Here is a 21,034-nt window from a genome sequence, read left to right on the forward strand (position 1 = left end):
GAGCGTCGTCTAAGACGCCTTTAACCACTGGATCCTTACAATCTTGGGCATCTATATCAGATGGCAAGAATGTCTTCATGGACTGGTAGCAACTCATCAGAGAGGCAGATCCTCAGCAGACAGGCAGTGGGAGGTCAGACATAGATTTACTCGAGTGAGGTCACATCTGGGACAGAGGTTGGTACTAATGTGCTGCATCCTCCTGAGTGACCCACAGCAGAGCCACGTGTCAGGCGCTCATTGGTGTACAGGTCCCACATGTCAAGCATTTGTTCAACTTTCTAAACGATGCGCAGGTGTCCAGTACCCACTCATCAGTGGGGCTCCTTTCACATTCCTTGCAGGCGCTAATGACGTCAAGCATCAGTGAGCGGGTCTGAACTCCTGCAGTAGCGGCTGCTGAGGTTTGGACTTAGTGGAGCATTAAAAACATGTTCTCTCGGGGGCGTGGCTTGGATGGCAACGAGGGCAGTCGCCTGAGTTCGAGAGCTCCGCGACCCCGGGGAGAAGAACGGCGAGACAACCAGCGATAACCCTCGTTTCCCACACACGGAACAGACGGTAGCGTGTGCGAACGTGCGGTGCTGCGAAGCTGAGGAGCGAGCAGTGTGCGATACGAAGATAAAGGCACTAAAAAGCCTTTTTTGAAGGAGCGCAGGCAGCGAGAGCCCAAGATGGCGGGGCAATAAAATTTAAAAAAACGGGCAAGAACGCGCCACAGCAAGGAGAAAAGCCCCAAGACGGGACACAAGTGGAGGTCCGGCAAGAGAGCGAGAGGCAGCGGAGGCGCCAAAGAGCAAGGAGGCTGCGAGCGCATTGAGAGATACAGAGGAGCGCGAAGGCAGAACGGTGGCGGCCATCTTGCGTCACCCTGGAGCTCAACTAGAAGCACAACACGGAGGTGAAGAAGCAGCTCAGCAGGTATCCCCCCGAGCAGACAAGCGGCCGTGCGCCAGCACAAGGCGTGTCAGCGGAACAAGCGCCCTTTCGGAGAGGGAGGCGCGGCGAAGCGAAAGTGAGGCGGAAGAGCGGGGTGCTAGTGCTGGGAGGGGGAAGAGGCGCCAGTACGAGCAAGTACTTGCACGAGCACCAGTAAGAGCAACGAGCTACAACCCCCCCCCCCCCCCCCGGGAGCACAAGGCGAAGCAGCGCCGGGCAAAGCACACGCCCCAGCAAAACGTGGAAGCGGACGAGAGAGGAAAAGAGCCGGAATACAAAGGTAGCGGCCATCTTGGGAGGGGCGACAGGCACAGCGCGACACAGGCGGCCAAGCAAAGGAAGGAGAGAAACGCGGTAGCACCGTCACCCCCCCCCTCAAAGGCCTCGTTGGGCCAGGGCCCATCAGGGAATACCAGTGGGGCGGACCAGCGAGCAAAGCGTGGTTGTCCTGAAGGGGAGGCGAAGAAGGCGAGAAAGGCGGCGGCCATCTTGAGAGGGGCGATCCAATAATAGCGCAAAACACACAACAACACGAGATCGGGAGAGCAGACTGGCAGTATGCAAGGTAGTGCATCCCACTGACAATCGGGGGGCTCGCTGCGAGTGCAAACGCATGCGCTGAGCATCAGCCACCAAACAGCAAAACAAAGGTCACACAAGAAGACGACCACAGTGGCGGCCATTTTTTTTGAGAGGAGAGGCAGCACAACAGACAACAGGCAACCCCACAGTGGTGATAAAAGTCGAGCACGACAAGGCGGTAAAACAATCGACAGGGTCGGCAGAACCTGGACACAATTACCCTCGGTGCCTCTCAGCCATAGTGCGCTAAAGAGAGAGAGAGCGTCCCAGCACCTGACCACATCGACGCACCCCCAGAACGGAGCATACCCAGCCACAGGGGCAGGGTGGGTACAGTGAAGTGAGTGAAACACAGGGGAGACATAGCCAAACAAGCATTGTCGAAGAAGTGAGAACGCGTCACCAAACCAAGGTCCAGCACCTGACCCAGAGGGGAAGCCCTGGCGTCCGGGAAAACCAGGACAAGGTCTATAAGGTGGCCAAGCAGGTTCACTTTTGGCAGCGAGGCTAAAGCGGGCACGGCTGCGACTGCCAAAACCACCCCACCTAAGGAAGCACAACATAACCTGCAGAAGAAAGAGAGACTGTCCATACACCAAGAAAGAAGAGGCCTGGAGACAATGAACAGCGATAATAAAAAAATTAGGAAGGACCTGGAATCACCGATCAAAATGAAAAATCTGCAAAGCACAGAGTCTGCGATGGACCAGCTCGTTAAAAAAATAACGGAAGCCAACGACCTAGCAAAGGCCACAAAGATCTCAATGGACAATGTCCAGCTAGAGCTCACAGCCATACGAGCAGACCAGAACAAAACGGCAAGCAGAGTAGCGGAGACAGAAAGAAGGATCAGCGACATAGAAGACAAGTCAGGTATTATGGACAAAGACATCTGCTATATCTCCAAAGTCTCCAGTGAGCTGCAGAAAAGGCTCGCAGAGCAAGAAGACAAAAACCGAAGGGGGAACATAAGGATTCTAGGCATACCAGAAGATGAGGAAGAAGGTTTGGGCTCATGTGCAGCAATGCTCGAAACGCTGATACCCAAGCTGACAGGCATAAATTTCGAAAGAGCCTTGGAGATCGACAAGGCTTACAGGATTCCTTCCACAAAACAACCGCACATGAAAGGGCCTAGAACGATCATCTGCAAACCCCTTAGGTCGAGCCACACTGATGCAATCTTCACTTTTGCCCGAAGAGGGCAACCACCCATCTGGAAAGGGAAGAAGATAATTTTTACCCAGGACCTCTCAAGGAGCACAGTGGAAGCACGGAAAGGTTTCCTTGCGCTGAGAGACACTATGAAGAGAGCTAAGATAACGTTCAGCTTTGTCGGTCCAGCAAGAATGAGGATAACAGACGGGCAGGACACACGTATGTTCGACGACCCAGCAGAGCTGCGCAGATACCTCAGGAAGCCAGAATTGGAGGAGATGGAACAAACCACGCCAGGTACAGCAAAAAGAAGAGCGTCATCAGATGGCTCAGAGACGGAAGAGAAAGGGGCAGCGGGCGGCAAATGACAAGGCGGGGACTGACAATGTAAAGTGGAATGCAAACAAGAACTACCTCAAGGAAAGGACGGGAAGTACCAGAACAGAACTACCTCAACAATGGGATTTTGGACATGTGTAGAAACACTGATCTGCGATTCATGGACAGCGAATCATGGACAACCGCACAGAAGGGTAACCAGGGGGCTGAGCATCTGACAATCATATCCTTTACCTAAAAGCACAGCACGGGGGCAGGAAGGGGGCGGGGACATTAATGTCTTTTTAAGGAACCGGGGAAGCGGAGGGCGGGAACCGTTGCTGTCGCACGTTTACAGTACGTTGACAGGGGGGAGGGGGGAGGGGGGGTGGAGGGGGGGAGGGGGTCGGGAGGGAGGCCCTGCGGCATGGACAATCAGAGCCTGGCGGATGTATATTTCTTTCTTTCTTTCTTCCTTTCTCTTCTCTCTCCCCTTTCCCATACCCACACACACCACCCATTCCCATCCAACACCCCAGGGGGGGACCTATAAGTGGTGGCTGCCACTAGGCAAGAATAGAGCAATGGGAAGATACTCAACTGGTGCACGTAGGCACAGCGACACAAACAGCACACCATGATGGCTCCCGACAATAGTAGCCAGGCACAGATAGCCTCAGACATAAAGATAGTGTCACTTAACGTCAAAGGGCTAAACCACCCCATCAAACAACGGAAAACACTGGATTACTTATACAAACTGAAGGCAGACATATACGTCCTGCAAGAAACTAGAGTGTCCGCAGAGGACGCAAACAGGTTGAAAGCCAGCTGGATAAGCGAAGTACTGTGCTCACCAGCAGTCAACAAAAAGGGAGGGGTCATCACTCTAATCAGTAAGAAAGGGAAGTTCCAGGTCAACGAAAACACAACAGACACCATGGGAAGGAGGCTGATCACATCAATCAACAGAGGCGATGAGAGGGTACACATAGCCAACATATACGGGCCAAACACGGGGGACAAAAACTTTTGGGAGGACCTAGAAACTGAACTTAGCAAGGTCCCCCTGGGCGAGCTCCTAATCGTGGCAGGAGACATGAACCAGGCGATGGACAACGCAACGGACAGACACCCACACAGACCTAGTCATGACTCACAAGAACAGAACATACTTAAAAACCTATGCGCCAAACTCTCACTAGCAGACCCATGGCGGCTACAATACCCAAGCGCCAGAGAATACACTTTCTACTCGCACCCGCACATCTCATACAGCAGGATAGACTACATACTCATGTCTAACACACACACACACCTGACCGACACAACGGAAATAGGACCCATCACAATTTCAGACCACGCACACGTATCCCTCTCCCTGAGTGGCAAGCATAATGAAACACCGAGCAGGAGATGGCGCCTTAACAGCGACATCCTCGAAAACCCTGCCAACATCACCGAAATAGAAGAAGCGATCAAAGAATATCTCCAATTTAACGATACAGCTGACACAGGGGCAGCGACACTATGGGATGCGCTTAAAGCAACAATAAGAGGGAAACTCATAAACATCAAGGCACGCATGAACAGGAACAGAAACAAGAAAATTAAAGACCTAGAGGAGCAGATCAAGGGGTTAGAAAGGAACCACACGGCTAACCTAACGGATAGGAACACACTCACAACGCTAACAAAGAAAAAATATGAGCTAAACAGAATCCTAAGCGAGAGAGCATCCACGTGGATCGACAAATACAAATCCATAAATTTATGCTCGGCCAACAAGGCGGGGAAGGCCTTAGCTGGCTACCTGAAAGCCAAGCAAAGGCAGCACTGCATAGCCACAATAACAGACGCAGACAACAAAACACACACAGCGAATAAGCATATCCTCAAAACATTCAGGAAGTTCTACAAAGAACTATACACAGCGGACACATCGCTAGATGCGGATGGCGGAGCAAGCCTGCTAGAGAGCCTGGACCTGCCCAGTATAAGCCACGAACAAAGAGAGGCCCTAGACCAAGACATAACCAAAGCGGAGGTTGGGAGGGCCATAGACTCACTAAAACCTAACAAGGCCCCAGGACCGGATGGCTTCACAGCCACCTTCTATAAACAATTTCAACCGCTACTCAAAGACACACTTGTCAGAGTATTCCGAGCATGCGCAGAAAACGGCAATATGACAGACTCAATGGCGGAGGCAAACATTATTGTCATCCCCAAAGAAGGGAAGGACCCCCAATTCCCTCAGAACTACAGGCCAATCTCTCTAATTAACGTGGACTGCAAAATCTATGCAAAAGTCATGGCTGCCAGACTAAATGCACTACTCCCCGCTCTCATACACAAATCTCAGGTGGGCTACCTGGAAAACAGACTATCGCAAGATAACACCAGATTGCTATGCCACCTAATCAACCGCACGGCCAACAGCGCGGAAAAGGCGGTCATGATCGCATTGGACGCAGAAAAAGCATTCGACAGAGTCTCATGGCCGTTCCTCAACCAATGCATGATGAAGTTTGGACTAGGCGAAAAGTACAGGGGTATGGTCATGTCCCTGTATAAGAACCCACGGGCGCGAGTGGTGGTTAACGCTGCCACCTCAGACACACTCATACTAGAGAGAGGGACAAGGCAAGGCTGCCCCCATCACCGGGTCTATTCCTGCTCGCCCTGGAACCACTCCTCCACATGATCAGGTCAAATGCCCGGATCACGGGGGTGCAGATAGAGGGGCAAGCTTTCAAGTTAGCGGCATACGCAGACGATATTCTGATCACCACAAACAACCCAGAACAGTCAATTAAGGCACTCGTGCAAACAATAGAGGAGTATGCACATGTCTCAGGCTATAAGCTCAATAGGGAGAAATCCTAGTGCAAACCGATGAACTGCCACACCACCAAGGCCGTCCTGGGTACATCCGGCCTAGCATGGCAAACGAAACCCCTAAAATACCTAGGCCTCCTCTTCGGTAGGGACTTAAGGACGACTCTGGACCACAACGAGGAAGCGATGCTAAAAAAAATTAAGTCCAAGCTAGACACATGGGGCCCCAAATTCATAAGCTGGTGGGGTAGGATCGAAACAATAAAGATGATGGTCACCCCCATGCTAAACTACCTGCTCTCCATGCTGCCTCTCACACTCACACCCGATTTCCACAAACGCCTAGACAAAACATCAACATGTTCCTCTGGGGAGGTAAAAAACCAAGAATGAGCCTAGCGAAACTCAGACTCAGAAAAGAACAAGGCGGTCTAAACCTCACGAACTACAAAGCCTTTCAGACGGCATCCCTGGCCAAACAGGGTCTGCATTGGATTGCCCCCGTGCCAGGCTATACGCCGGTGTGGCTGGACCTGGAAAGGTGTATTCTAGGAGGCGCTGACCCAATCATGGCCCTCACGGCCCACAAGCACCCAGAAGCCAAAAACGCAATAATTCACAACACAAAGATAGCGCTGCTAAGAGTAGACAGGGAAATGGCTGTGAGTATCAAATGCACCAAATGGGAATCTCTGTGGCACAACACCAAAGTCAAATACAAAGGGGAAACACTAGATAACAAGGTATGGCGAAGCAGAGGCATCACTACACCCTCGCAACTAGAGGCAGGGAACACCCCACTCACCTACACGGCACTACAGCAGACAACCTCCTTGCCTAACAAGGAGTTCTACGAATTCCTCAAAATAAAAGCAGCTGTCACCAGAGCAGGACTAACGAAACAAACACCCACCATCATACAATACGCGCGAAACTTAAACAAGACGGGCCACCAAACAGCACAAATCTATAAGCTAATCACACCACGCACCACAACCCTAAACAACAAGACGCTGGCATTCTGGGAGGAGACCGTACAGAGACAGCTGAACGAAGTGGAAAGAGCCAAACTATGGACGACAGCGTCCAAAAACAAAATAACACCACAGCTAGCACAAACAAAATATTGGCTACTCCACAGACTGCACTGGACACCAGCGAAACTAGGGAGGGTCGGGGCCAGTGATAATAGCACATGTTGGAACTGCCAGAGGGCCACGGGAGATCTATCCCACATGCTATTCGAGTGCACCAAAGTCAAAGCTTTCTGGGGCAAGGTCTACAACGTCATAGACACAATAACGGGAAGTAAGACACAAAGAGGACTAGCCGGGGCAGCCACCGCCTTCCTAGCGACAGACCTCCAGTCCAAAGAAGTACGCGACCTGGTCGATGTACTTCTAACGGCTGCGGTGAAGACGATTCTGGGCAACTGGAAGGACACCAGCAAAGCCACTTTTAAGCGCTGGTTCAACTGGGTAACCTTCCTCCGGGGGGCGGATAACATCACCGCCAAGCAAAAGGCGGCAAACCATACGGCCAAGGAGAATATGTGGGAAGCTCTCGACACATACCTGGAACGGTAATCCCCCCCCCCCCCCTCTCTTCTCCCTTCTCTTTTTTCTCTCTCTTCCTTTCCCTCTCTCAGGCCCCGCCAGGCCGCAATCTTGCAAGACCAGTACAAGTATTAAGAATGTCTTTTCTATGGATATGTACAAAATTTATTTTCAATAAAAATATTTTGAAATAAAAAAAAAAAAAAACATGTTCTCTCCTTGCAGCTGGCGAGTGAGTGAAGCAATAACAGTTTGTATGCCCTGTTGCCAGCAGCTATGGAGAGGAAACACACACACTCACTCACACGCTCTATCATACTTGCTCTGACACACACACAAACACATTGACACACGCTCACACACGTTCTGATATTAGCACACACACAGCCTGTGACACACATGCTTTGATACACAGACTCTGTCACAAGGACACACACACTCTGACACAAAGACACACACACACACTCTTTACATAAGCACACACATGCTCTGACACTAAGACACACACACACTCTGACATAAGCACACACATGCTCCGACAGAAGGACACACAAATACACACACTATGACACAAGGACACGCATGCTCTGACCCAAAGACACACACAAGTTCTGACACGAGCATACACACACACTGACACAAGGACACACACACTGTGAGACAATGACACACACACTTTGACATAAGCACAAACACACTCTGACCCAAAGACACACACGCTCTGACATAAGCACAAACACACTCTAACACAAGGACACCAAGACACACTGACACGAGGACACACACGCTCTGACATAAGCAGAAACACACTCTAACACAAGGACACACAGACACACACTGACACGAGGACAAACACGCTCTGACATAAGCACACACACACTATGACACAATGACACATAAACGCACTGACACTTGCTTGCCTACAGAATTAATCGTGTGTGTCTGGATGTGAAGATGACTAATACTGTGCAGACTGGACACACATGTGGTTTAGCATTGCTCTTAAAAACAAGCATTGGAAATGCAATAGGTCTCGCACCATTAGAGTTAGTGTTTTTAGAATTGTTTATGGGTTTTTTTTGTAAATGTTTAGCATTTTTGTTTCCTGTAGCCAATACTAAAGTATTACAAATAAAAAAAGCCATAAACATTTCTAAAAGCTCTAACTGAAATGGTCTGAGAACTATTGCACTGTGTGAGGGTGAGGGTGAGTGAGGGTGAGGGTGAGTGAGGGTGAGTGAGGGTGAGGGGTTGAGGGTGAGTGAGGGTGAGTGAGGGTGAGTGAGGGTGAGTGAGGGTGAGGGGTTGAGGTTGAGGGTGAGGTGTTGAGGGTGAGTGAAGGTGAGTGAGGGTGAGGGTGAGTGAGGTGTTGAGGGTGAGTGAGGGTGAGGGTGAGTGAGGGGTTTTGGGTGAGTGAGGGTGAGTAGTTGAGGCTGAGTGAGGGTGAGTGAGAGTGAGGGTGAGTGAGGGGTTGAGGGTGAGGGTGAGGGGTTGAGGGTGAGGGGTTGAGGGTGAGTGAGTGAGGGTGAGGGGTTGAGGGTGAGTGAGGGTGAGGGTGAGGGGTTGAGGGTGAGTGAGGGGTTGAGGGTGAGGGGTTGAGGGTGAGTGAGGGTTTGAGGGTGAGGGGTTGAGGGTGAGGGAGGGTGAGTGAGGGGGAGGGGTTGAGGGGGAGGGGTCGAGGGTGAGGGGTTGAGGGTGAGTGAGGGTGAGGGGTTGAGGGTGAGTGAGGGTGAGGGGTTGAGGGTGAGTGAGGGTGAGGGGTTGAGGGTGGGTGAGTGAGGGTGAGGGTTTGAGGGTGAGGGGTTGAGGGTGAGTGAGTGAGTGAGGGTGAGGGGTTGAGGGTGAGTGAGGTTGAGGGTGGTTGAGTGAGGATGAGTGAGAGTGAGGGTGAGTGAGGGGGTGAGGGTGAGTGAGTGAGGGTGAGGGGTTGAGGGTGAGGGGGAGGAATGCGGCCTGCTCTTCCTACTTGTGTGGCAAGTATTTAAAGTTGCTGCCGTAGCTCAAGCTGCTGAGACGGGGGGACATGGGGGGCTGCGACAAGGAAAGGATTGGCAGGGAGGGCGCAACAGGAAGGCTCTCACTGGACGTGCGTGGCTCCACCTAATGCAGGAAAAGGAGGAGTTTCTGACACAAAATATATGTTGAAAATTATAAATTTAAGTAGGGAAGCTGTGATTTGTCCCGATTTCCTGGGTCCACTGTGTACAAATCGGCCAGTCAACGAGTGTTTATTCGTGTTTTCTTATGTTGAGGCTTTGTTTTTTTTTTTTTACCCCTTAGTGCAGTCTTCTGCAGTTTGTAGAATATAGCGTGAATTCGATCAGAAGGGATCAGAGCACTTTGCGTAAGCGAGAGTTACATTACACTAGGCCACATGCATTGTTCAAGGCATCAGGAAATTAGGGGATTTGCCCAGAATCTCAAGAGTTTGAGCCAAAACTGAGATTGGAACCGGGTTCCCGAGTTCCAAAGACTGCAGATCGGGCTGAAACACCACATCGCGTTTAGAGGGAGGCAGAACCCACATGATGGAAGCTTGGCTCGTTATGGGGTCGAGGTTCCGGTTTTATGAACATGACAATTTAGCTGTAATGAAATAAAGGATTAAATAACGCAATGCCTTGCAGCCAAAAGGTTAATTTAGATCACGGTTTCCTTTTATTATTTACAGCATTGTTCGGGGGGGGGGGGATATAGAAACAACACGAGGGTCAGCGTGTGGGTTAAAGTAAAAGCAACATGGTGGAGGGTGTGTGCAGGCAGTGGAGCTAAGCATCAGGATGAGCACAACAGGAAGGGGACCGAGCCCTAGCCGTACTTGCAGTGCTGGGAGACGTGAGGCAAGGGATGGGAGTGGAGGTGAGGGGGTGTTTCAGACGTGAATCCTGTGTTAATGAAAAGAAGGCGAGATCTCACTTCTTATGCTCAGCAGTCACTGCCACTCCCAGCTCTGTAATTCAAAAGTGAAAGCGCTTGCTAAACAAACAATTCATCCTCTCGTGGTCTAGAAGCTGCAATTTTTCACAAAAACACATATTTCGGATGCTATGTATTAGAAATTTAACAAGCATTTGCACCGGAGGCCAGTACTTACCAGCATAGTCCTAGGTCTGTACCGCATTGATGCTGGCTGCGGGTCGGCGGCTCTTTTGCCGAGGATGATCTTCAGAGCTGGGAAGAGAGCAGTGGGCTAACTCGGGAGGGGGCGGAGCGGGTAAAATAAACAAACGAGACGGAGGGAAGAGAGGGGAGGGGGGAGGAGAAATGCGACACGGCGGGAAGGGGAGGGGGCGGAGCGGGTTAAATTAAACAAACGAGACGGAGGGAAGAGAGGGGAGGGGGGAGGAGAAATGCGACACGGCGGGAAGGGGAGGGGGCGGAGCGGGTTAAATTAAACAAACGAGACGGAGGGAAGAGAGGGGAGGGGGGAGGAGAAATGCGACACGGCGGGAAGGGGAGGGGGCGGAGCGGGTAAAACAAGACGGACGTGCACGCGCTTTTAAGCTCAATGCGCATGCGCATTGAGCTTAAAAGTCACGGGCACTGCAAGGAATCGCCACGATTCCTTGCAGTGGATAAAGAGTGGATAAGCCCCCATAGTCTCGCTTGCTCGATGCGCATGTGCATCGACAGGCGAGACCTAAAAAAGCTTAGTTCTCCAACTACAAAAACCCTATTCCCACCAATGACTATCAGTCACCCCTGTGTGCCGGTCAGAAGGGCCTCCATGCCACTGTGCAACAGACAACGTACATCCCTGCCAATTCCATCATTGTGTACAATGCAGCTCCCGGTTACGGATCTGAGACCAGCAATGAGAAAAATAAAGAGAAAAGCGAGGAAGCGTAAAGGACAGCACCGAGCAGGCTGAACACAATACCGCTTTTTAAAGCCGCCCTCCCCGCCTAGAAGCCTCACATTCCAGGGCAGCACTCTCCGAGGATTCTACTGGCAGGAAAATCACACTTTCCAAAAGCAGAAAAGTTTCCTTTGCTGTTTCTTTAAGAGGATTAGAACAAGCAGGAGGCACAATGCGGCACAATGGCACCGTGTCTCTATGCGGGGGGGGGGGAGGTGACGGCAGAACCAGCGAGTGTGAGTCGCCTGCGCATCTTTCACCCTCACGGGATCCCCCATATTTCCGTAGAGGATGAAGCAGCAGGTAAGTAGGCTATGAGATCCAGACGCACAACCCCGCCCCCTGTCTGTTCCAAGCATCAATGAAACTCACGCTCCTCATTGGCCCATGCATTCAAGAAGCCCCACCTCTTCCACAATACAGAGCCAAATAGGAACCCTGGGGCACGTGGCAATACAGCAGAGTGGCGCAGCGGAAGCGTGCTGGGCCCATAACCCAGAGGTCGATGGATCGAAACCATCCTCTGCTAAAGCTACTTTTTCTTCATGTGTTTTTATTTTTTATTTTAATTAATTGGTGTTTAAGGATTTGAGCTCTTTAGTTGTTGTTTTTTTCTTTGTATATACTTTCAATGTATTTATTTGTCCCTAAACAAATCACAATTTTTAAATGAACAACTTGCTATGGAAATCTTTGTGTTGTGAGAGTAGTGCCTTATATTTGCAAAGCTTAGAAACAGCACAAAGGTGCAGCAAACAGATATATAAAAGCAGGTCCTATTTCCAGAAAGACACCTTAGTGCGCTCCGGGAAGCCCTCCTCACCATCAGAACGCCTGTTGTATGTCAACTTTAAAACAACGCAAGTTTTTTTTTAGAAATCCCATAGTTCTTTTAACCTAAGCAAAGTGATACCTAATCTTACAAGTCCAATAACTTGAAGCCACAAGACAGGAAGCAAAGAGCAGGCGAGCCGGACCAGAGCAAAGCAAAGGATCTGTGGTGGCTCTGGGAACCCTTGCGCGAACCAAGGACTGAACATGTTTGCCATGTAAATAATTCAACAAACACTATGAATAAATATGATAAAGTCTCTTTAATATTAAAAAAAGTTTACTTCTTTAACATGCAGATGCTTTGACATTAATATATCACATTATAGGACATTATATCAATTCTAATAGTTTTTAAACATGAACTGAAAAGAATTCCTGGCCTAATCACTCACCTCACCCTGACATCAGTGTCATTAGTTAACTAAAAGGAATCACAGTTGTCATGTGAACCCTGTATGTGTCCCAAATTCCTATTCTAGACGAACAAAATTATAGTCTAATAAATAAAATGCCATAGGTTTTTGTACAGCTTGTATTCTCAACTCATGTATTTGAAGGTGCTTTCATATGCGATAGTGAAGAAAAAGGAAGATCTGTAAAATAAAAAATAATTGCCTTAGATCACACAATTTGGTTAACCCCTTCCACGCTCATGACGAGCTGGGCTCGTCATGAGGTAGCCTCCTCGCACGCTCATGACGAGCCCAGCTCGTCACGTAACATGCGCTTTACAAAATCTCAGCGTGCGAGTGGAATTCCGCCCGCACGCATGCGGTTAACCGGGGAAGCTAATGTTTAACCAGGTTTTCTGGTTTCACATTATACATATCAGCCACTAAATGGGCATCTGTTTGTCTCTCCTTTTTACCTCAAATGTTAATGCTTTGTTTTTCCCTCTTTGTTCAGGGGGTAGATCAAGGGTGGCAGGCAGAAACCACATGAAAGCTCGGCTCGTCATAGGCTCGAGGTTCCACCAGGGCCTGGAGCTGAGCCCGAGCCAGGCTCAAGCTTTCAGCAGACTCGCCCACCTCCAGTAACATGCACACAGAACGAACTTAGAAATTCATAATGATTTGAAGTTTGCTCAATGGGAAACGTCAAAGCTTGAATGCAGCACCAGGTAGGACTACTTGGTGAATCTCTGTGGAACTCCATGGATGGTCAAGAATGCCCTCTTTTTAGAATTAAAGGGCTTTCAAAAATAAGTTCGTACAATATTAGATTCTGAAGAATGATCTTGTTTATTTCAAAGCTTGACATGAATGCTGCTGTAGTAATGTAGTCATGACAAGATTAAGGAGGAGACCACTGTGGAATGTACTACTTGGGGTTTCAAAGGTAGACGCTTTCTAAGCAGGCAGACCGAACTGTGGAGGCAGATCTGTGGAAGGCCCCCTGTTCCATGAGTCAAAGAATGTTACTCTATCAGATGAGTTTTTTCCCCCCCACTGGGAGAAGTTTGCTTTTGGCTGCATCGATTTTTAACAAGTCGGACTTCATCCACTGGCATATTGTGAGTTCATTGCCTTTCAGTCTGATTGATGACTTTGGGGCAAACCGTTCTAGTCTAGTATGTCATCAGCATATGATCAAGCTTATTGTCCAATGAATCTGATCAGGTGTGATAGGGGGCGGACACAGATGTTAAAATGAAGACCCTTGGGGAATTTACAACAAAGTCAGGCTTTCTCTGATAGATATATTGCAAGGGATAAAGGTTAAGCACAGCTAGATGGAAAAAAGGAAACAAAGCTAGGACTACGGGTTTGCGAAATTTGGATAATTGGCTTTTGCGTAATTATGATTTCAGGAACATTATGAAAATGACAAGTCATTACGTAAAATGCAAATCTGCAATTTAGAAGATTATCCATCCAAGGTTTTCTTGGTTGCGTTTCTTTAACTTATAGTCATTGTTTTATATTTGAGGCCGACAGGAGGGCAGATACCAAATTGTAAACAAAAAACCTGCCATGCCTGCGGGACGGACACACATAGAAGGGGGAAACCTGAGAGCTCTGTTTCTGTCCTCGGTATAACGGATCAGTGCTTTACTTTCCACTACGGAGTAACTGTACTGCTTTTATTTGAGGGAGAGTACCTGCACTTTTCAGCTGTGCTGCAATACATTTAATGGAACAGTACCGGCACTTCTGATGAGCAAATAGGTCTGAAACGAGAATACAAGCATTGATACAGACAAATACACACCTGGAACACAGAGTGGAAATACAGCCTAAGTGACTTGCACCCCACCTTTTACACGATCACCCTCCTTGCCCCACATCCCTGGACCTCAACCGGAGCCAGAACCCCACAGCAATAATCACACAGGTCGCCTAATGGCTAGAGACAAGTAAAGCAGCACAGAAATCATCGAATGCACTGACCCCACCCTCTACCCAGGGAAGGAACTCGTCATCAGTGGTCCAGAAATGTTCATGCAGCACCGACAGATGACGTCATATGTACCTGCACCGAGCAATGTACTCATTCAATTATGTGCTGTTCTTGTAAAAGTACCAAATAACTCCAGCTCACCACGGACACATTGCTCTTGTTCAAAGTTTTTCCTTTATATATTTTTGCTTCAGGTGTGTTATTTCAATTGGAAGAACTGAAGTGGGTAAACCAGACTTCAACTCCCAAAATGCATTTGGATAGCAACCGAAAATCAAGTAGTGGAGCACTGCCTTCCTCATGACTTGGAGTCACATCGTACCCTCAATGCTCTCTCAACAGGGAGGAAGAGTGGGCTGTGAATTCGTTGAAAGGCTGAGCTTGAAAAGTGGAAAGTCCACCATGGGGTTCCTTTCTTGGGACAGAATGTGGATAAGAATACAAAAGATGATATATTAGTTGAAAAACGCACTGTACTGTGCAGAACTTGAAACTGCCACGCCTCACTTGGAGGAGGAGCTACATCACAGCTGATATTCATCGTGGCCGGTTAGCTCAGTTGGTTAGAGCGTGGTGCTAATAACGCCAAGGTCGTGGGTTCGATCCTCGTACTGGCCAATTACTTTAACTTTTATACTTGTTGAAAAAAAAATGCATATATTAGAAGGAGCTTCAAATAACACCTCACAAGGTTGTTTGTTTAATCTAGTAAATAACTGGGGACAGGTGTCTGTACCAGGAGCACGGTGTGTGCAGCTAACGCCATGTTAAGACACTGCGGGCTAAGAGTGTCCTCTCCTCTTTCTGTCACACCAGCCTCATCCATGTTATCATGGGTCTCTCAAATACCCCTTTTTGAACCAGGACGCGCGACTAATGGTGACCCTGTCTGGTGCCGGTTCCTCGGTTTGTGGGTGGGATGTCCAGAGGTCACGAGAGGTGAAGGAAAGAGCACATGGGTTATGTAGGCATCATTAAATTGCCTTGTCTATGCTGGTGCCCTTCATATCGTTGCACTCTCATTTGTTTTAAGTATCTAAAGCACTTCGTCCACCAGTCTGTGGTACTAGTACTTTAAAACATTGGAACATAAAAGCAAACATATACATATAATGTACACGTTTTTCATCACCCCGTGTACATTTTTTCTATTCTTATATCAGGTTTTGTTCTTCTTGTGGAAAGTCGGTTGAAAAAAACAAGGTTGTATTCCAAGAAATGTGTACTGCATACTAGTGAGACCTGGACAGGTGACACACAGAAGGCACAGTGCAGAGACATGCAGAAAGTGGGCGCTGTGACTTAGTTGGTTAAAGCGCCTGTCTAGTAAACAGGAGATCCTGAGTTCGAATCTCAGCAGTGCCTTGGCTTTTTAAACACATTCCGAACAGAATAAATAAATCGTGCTGTTTTAAAATTATCAAAGATTAACTAACTGTCTGCAACCCCCGCTGCTGCTTTTATTATAAATATCCACAGATACAAGATAATACAGTTTAGAGTCTAAACATGTATTTGATGGTTAAATGCCACAACTAACACTGTTACAGAACAGGCAGACGAGGTTCAAGCTTCACTGTTTCAAGAACAGGCACAGCACAGGCAGCAGCAGTGTAGACATAGCTTTACAGTACAGATGGTTACAGCACAGGCAGCGGTGTTGCAAGCTTCACTTCCATGATAAAACAGGGAGGAGGCCAATTGAAATGTTGGGGTGCAGAGGGAGCGGTAATAAAACCAGGTGGAAGTGGAAGCACTTTTACAACCAGGCACTGTGCACAGCACAAGTAAAGCCTCATGCCCAGTTCTTTGTACATTTCCAAAGAGCTCCATTGGAGTAATGTGTCTAGACCGTGCTGTCTCGCCTGGACAATTTCTTCTCACTTTCCAGACCAATTCACCCTATAGTCATCGACACCTGGTGCCCCTCCGAAGAGTTGTATCTAGTTCTGCAGAGACCACTCAGGGTATTGTGTCAAGTACACATTATTCCGTCTGGAGTTCTACAAAAATGTTTACAGGTCACCAGGAGGAAGGATGCTACTTTTAAGGACTACATCTGGCACATTGTTTCCTGATCTGGTGGCCGCCTACAGTGTATGGTTTCTGATTCTGGAGGGTTCATCTAGAGTGCTGTGCCTGTTATCACAGTCGCATCTCATATTTTGTATCAAGTTCTAGTGGCAATATCTGAAGTTTTGTTTCTCTTGTTTGGAGGTCATCACTGTCAGAATGTGTCCAGCGCTGAAGGTATCATCTTGTTACTAAAGCCGCGCTGGAAAATTGTGTCTAGCTGAAGATGTCTCTCCTGGTACATTGAATTACTTTAGGAGGCCACATTTACAGTGTTGTGTTTTCTTCTGGTTGATGCATCTAGAGTGTTATTTTTAGTTTCGTGCCCAAACCTGGAGTCTGTCCCTATTTCTGGATGTTGCACATGGGGTGTGGTGTTCTGTTCTGAAGCCTTTATCTGCAGTATTGTGTCTAGTTGTAGATTTCTCAGCTGGATCTTTTACTATTTTAGGAGGCCACATTTACAGTGTTGGGTTGAGTTCTAAGCCTATTCATCTGGAGTATTGTTTTCCATTTTGGTGCAATCTTGGAGACTGTCCTCATTTCTGGATGTGGCATCTAGAGGCTTTGTCTGTAGTATTGTGTGTATGTGTGTGTGTGTATGTGGATAATGACATGGTGTGTTGTGCCCAGCTAAAATTGTTAACCTGTGGCTCTGCATCAAGTTGTGTAGGCCGTGTATTTGATGCTTCTGTTCAGTTATGGAGGATTCACCTGAAGTTTTGTATCCAGTTCCAGAGCCCTTTTTTGAAATATTGTGTCAACCTTGGGAGCCTCAGCTGTAGAATTGTGTCAAGTGGCTCACACCCTGTCTGTGTTATGGTGTCCAGTTCTCGATGCCTGCCTTAGAGTTTTGATCCAACTCTGTGAGTGTTGGAATACCATGGGCCTCATTTATGAAAAGTGACGCATCGCTGCGTGAAAACAGCGATGCGTCACTTTTCATTGCGGCCTCCTTGCGACACCAATGATGCGTCATATTTACAGTATGACGCATCATGTCGCAAGGAGTTACAGATACGTCAGTATTTCTGACGTATCTGTAGGCGCAAAAGTGGCGCATTGCTGGAGTGTGTCACAAAAGTGACGCAACTCCAGCAATGTGTCCCTTCACATGGGGCAAGCCCCATGTGAAAAGGCCTGCGATAGTCTTACGCCTGCTGTGAGGCAGGCGTAAGATTTTGACGCATTTGAGTCCTAGAAGAGGCGCAGTGAAATCTCATAGATTTCACTGCGTCACTTCCATGAACCTTTCTTGCGTCAATACGCCCCCCTTGCATACATTATACCTGGCACAGGTATAATGTGGTGCAGGGGTTTACAAAGTGATGCATCTACCTAGATGCGTCACTTTGTAAATATGGCATAACAAGGCGCATTTTTTACGCCACTGGTGCGTTACAAAAAGTGACGCACCGGCGGTGTTAAAGTGATGCACAGCCTCATAAAAGAGGCCCCATATCTTTCATACTGAGCCAAGTCTCTAGGCCTCACTAGGGCATTGTGTCCAATTATGGTGGCCACGGTTTGATGTGTGCATCTCTGGTGGCCCCTTCCTGGGGTCTGTGCCCAGTTTTGGAGGCCTCACCTATAATGCAACAATGTCTGGAAGCCACATCTAAAGCGCTGAATACACTTCTTGAATTCCCATTTGGAATATTCTTGAATTTCCATCTGGAAATAGCAACTAGTTTTAGAATCAAACTCCATCTTATTCAGTCATTTTCTGAAGGGCTTATTGGGAGCGCTGGTGAGAGCAGGTGATATGAAGTTCTTTTAGTATACATAGAACCCCCATTTAAAAAAACACAGGCTTGATGTGATCCAGCCTATGAGAGCCAGGTCTCAGAGCCCAAGTAGATGGCCATGATTGTATAGTGGTTAGTATTCTGCGTTGTGGCCGCAGCTACCCCGGTGCGAATTTGAGTCACAGCATTGCAGGTGGCAATGTCACAGCAGTTGGGTATGACATTTTTTGGTAAATATAGATTTTGAATATATACAGTATTTTTTCTAATAGAGCCCGGGCCACACTTCTACATTATCCAACTGATGAAGATGGCAGCTTTTATCAAGCAAAGTCATTCCATCCTATGACTTAACGACGGCAGTGGGAATATTATTTTTTTAAATTTAATATCGTGGTTTTTAGGTCGAGCCTAGCGCAGCTCGCATCCGCTGCTCTATTAGAAGCTTCTTGTGAGCACTGCAAAACTTCCCCGAATCTTCTCAGTGTGGGTCTGGCAACTCCCACACATTTCATTGGCCTTAGCGTGTGGCTTTCAATTATGAAAGCACGCAAATGGCCAAAGGTGGGCGCATGTCTCACCTACATAATGATGAGAACTGGTTGGGGCAGCTTGAGCGTCAAAACTAGTTTAAAAAGGTGCACTCTGCAAGCTGCAAGCTCTTATTTGCACTTAGTGTGGCAGCAGATAGAGAGCGCCGGGTTTGTGGCATGCTTTTCAACCAGGTTGTTTATGCTGTGATTTAAAGTGTTAACTTCCATACCTAAAGGCTGCTCTTTAGAGATAAACAGGAGACACTGTCCAGACCTCAGATCTCCATCGTGCCACCGACCCTTCACCGTTACAACCTTCATGCAGTTTTTAACACTCATCTGGCCCTTGCACCACTACAACCTTCGCTTGGTCTTTAACGCGACACAGGCCCTTCCCCCCTACAACCTGCACACAGTCTCTAATGTGCCACAAGCACTTGCACCATCACAATCTTCACGCAGACGGCCCTTGCACCATCACAACCTGCATGCGGTCTTTAATGCGCCACCAGCCCTTAAACTGTCGCAATATTTAAGCAGACGGCATTTCCACCATCACAACCTGCACGCAGTCTTGCACGTTCACAACCATAACAGTCTCTAACGTGCTACGGCCCCTCCACTGTTACAATCTCTACAGACGACCCATCCACCATCGCAACCTGCACGCACAACCTTCACGCAGTCTTTAACTTTAATGCCAGCATTGGATGGACAAAAAAACCGGAACACAGGTTTTGTGTTAATTCTGGTTTTTATTAGGGTAGTTCAGTTGTTTATAATGTTTTCTATGTTACATATAGGGCAGAGTTCTTCAGCATATGGGGCGTGCCCCCCCGGGGGGGGTGACACCATCTCGGGGGGCGCGCACTCCACCCTAAGGTCTTACCTTTGCTCGTCTCACTATCACGCCTCGCAAGTCTTCAACTATTTCAAATGGGGTTTCTTTTTCTTGTAGAATTCTGGTAACAGAGGGTTGGAGGGGGAAAGGAGGGAAAAATGGATGAGGCACTACATGCCCGTGCTTTTGTCATGTTAAGAGCAGATGCATTAACCGTCCCGGGAGGGGGTTAATTCATAGAGCTTGTAACATGCACGCTCTCATAAAAAGCCGTATGTAACCCTACCAGCATATAACTGTTTGAAGGCTATTGTATTCCGTCCCCCCCCCCCCCCCCAGGAGACCGAGACTGCACCCCTGTATACTGTACCTTGTAAATACCTCAATAAAAGTATTTGAAATTAAAAAAAAGAAATGCTTCAGCTGCAGTGGGAGGCAGGAAGTCTCTCTCCTCTGCTAAAACCGAAAGAAAAGGAACAGACAGTCTTATTCCTTTGTGTTCGATTTTATAGCAGAGGAGAATCCTTGCCTCCCACTGCAGCTGAAGCATTTCAGCTCTACGAATTAATGAAAGGTGTACAGTATAACCATTGATAAGTTGAAACAAGTAAAATATGCACAAAGAAACACTGGAAACAATATAATAAACATGAATATGTACTTATTGTCTGTGTTAATAGGTGCCTATAGTCAGTGTAGCTAAAAAGGAAGGATCTTCTGTGGCATTAATTCGAGCATGCACATGGGAGAAAAGGAAGTAGTCAATGAGTTAAGAATGTTAATAAAGTTCCCCAATACAGAGCACATGGGAAGCTAAATCCCGTACGGATGTATTCTAGAAAAACAGTATGGGTTTTATATACTCAGGGTGGGCTCAAATTGAGCTATATAGATAAACCAAAATCATGAGTTGCTTGCAGGTTTGGGGGTTTTACGAATGGCTGCTTCAAGTCCTGTCTGTGAAAGGGGACCAACATTTTAAAGCAGGAGTTTCAAAGTTGATGCTGACCTTTCCAGACTTTAACTTCTCTGTAGGAATGTTAGACTGCAACTGAAAGGAGTCAGTACCTTGTTTTCAGTTTTAGCAGACGAGACATCCTGCCTCCAGGGTTGGATTGGGATTTAAAATCGGCCCAGGCATGCTACAAAACAGTGGCCCACATTTGCATACTGCCTTTCGCAAAATACTGCTTCGGCGAAATTTTATTTAAAAAAAAGGGGGGGGGGTTTAAAAGAAATGCATTTTTAGCAGGCTGGGAAGCCATTTCCAATTATCCTTTGGTAGTGGGAATTCCCCTACTCTATCTGCCTCAATTCCTTCCTGGGTAAAAGCTGCATCGCTTCTGCCCTTA

General features: G+C 47.9%; 2 non-coding genes across 2 annotated transcripts; both read left to right on the forward strand.

Moving 5' to 3' along the window:
* The first annotated feature begins 11,710 nt into the window (after positions 1 to 11,710).
* On the forward strand, positions 11,711 to 11,782 carry TRNAM-CAU (transfer RNA methionine (anticodon CAU)). The gene has a single exon. It is a non-coding gene; the product is annotated as a tRNA-Met (tRNA).
* A 3,996-nt stretch (positions 11,783 to 15,778) lies between these two features.
* TRNAT-AGU (transfer RNA threonine (anticodon AGU)) lies at positions 15,779 to 15,852 on the forward strand. The gene has a single exon. It is a non-coding gene; the product is annotated as a tRNA-Thr (tRNA).
* Positions 15,853 to 21,034: the final 5,182 nt, after the last annotated feature.

The sequence above is a fragment of the Lissotriton helveticus genome, chromosome 12, assembly GCF_964261635.1.
Source record: "Lissotriton helveticus chromosome 12, aLisHel1.1, whole genome shotgun sequence".
In the NCBI taxonomy this organism is placed as follows: domain Eukaryota; kingdom Metazoa; phylum Chordata; class Amphibia; order Caudata; family Salamandridae; genus Lissotriton; species Lissotriton helveticus.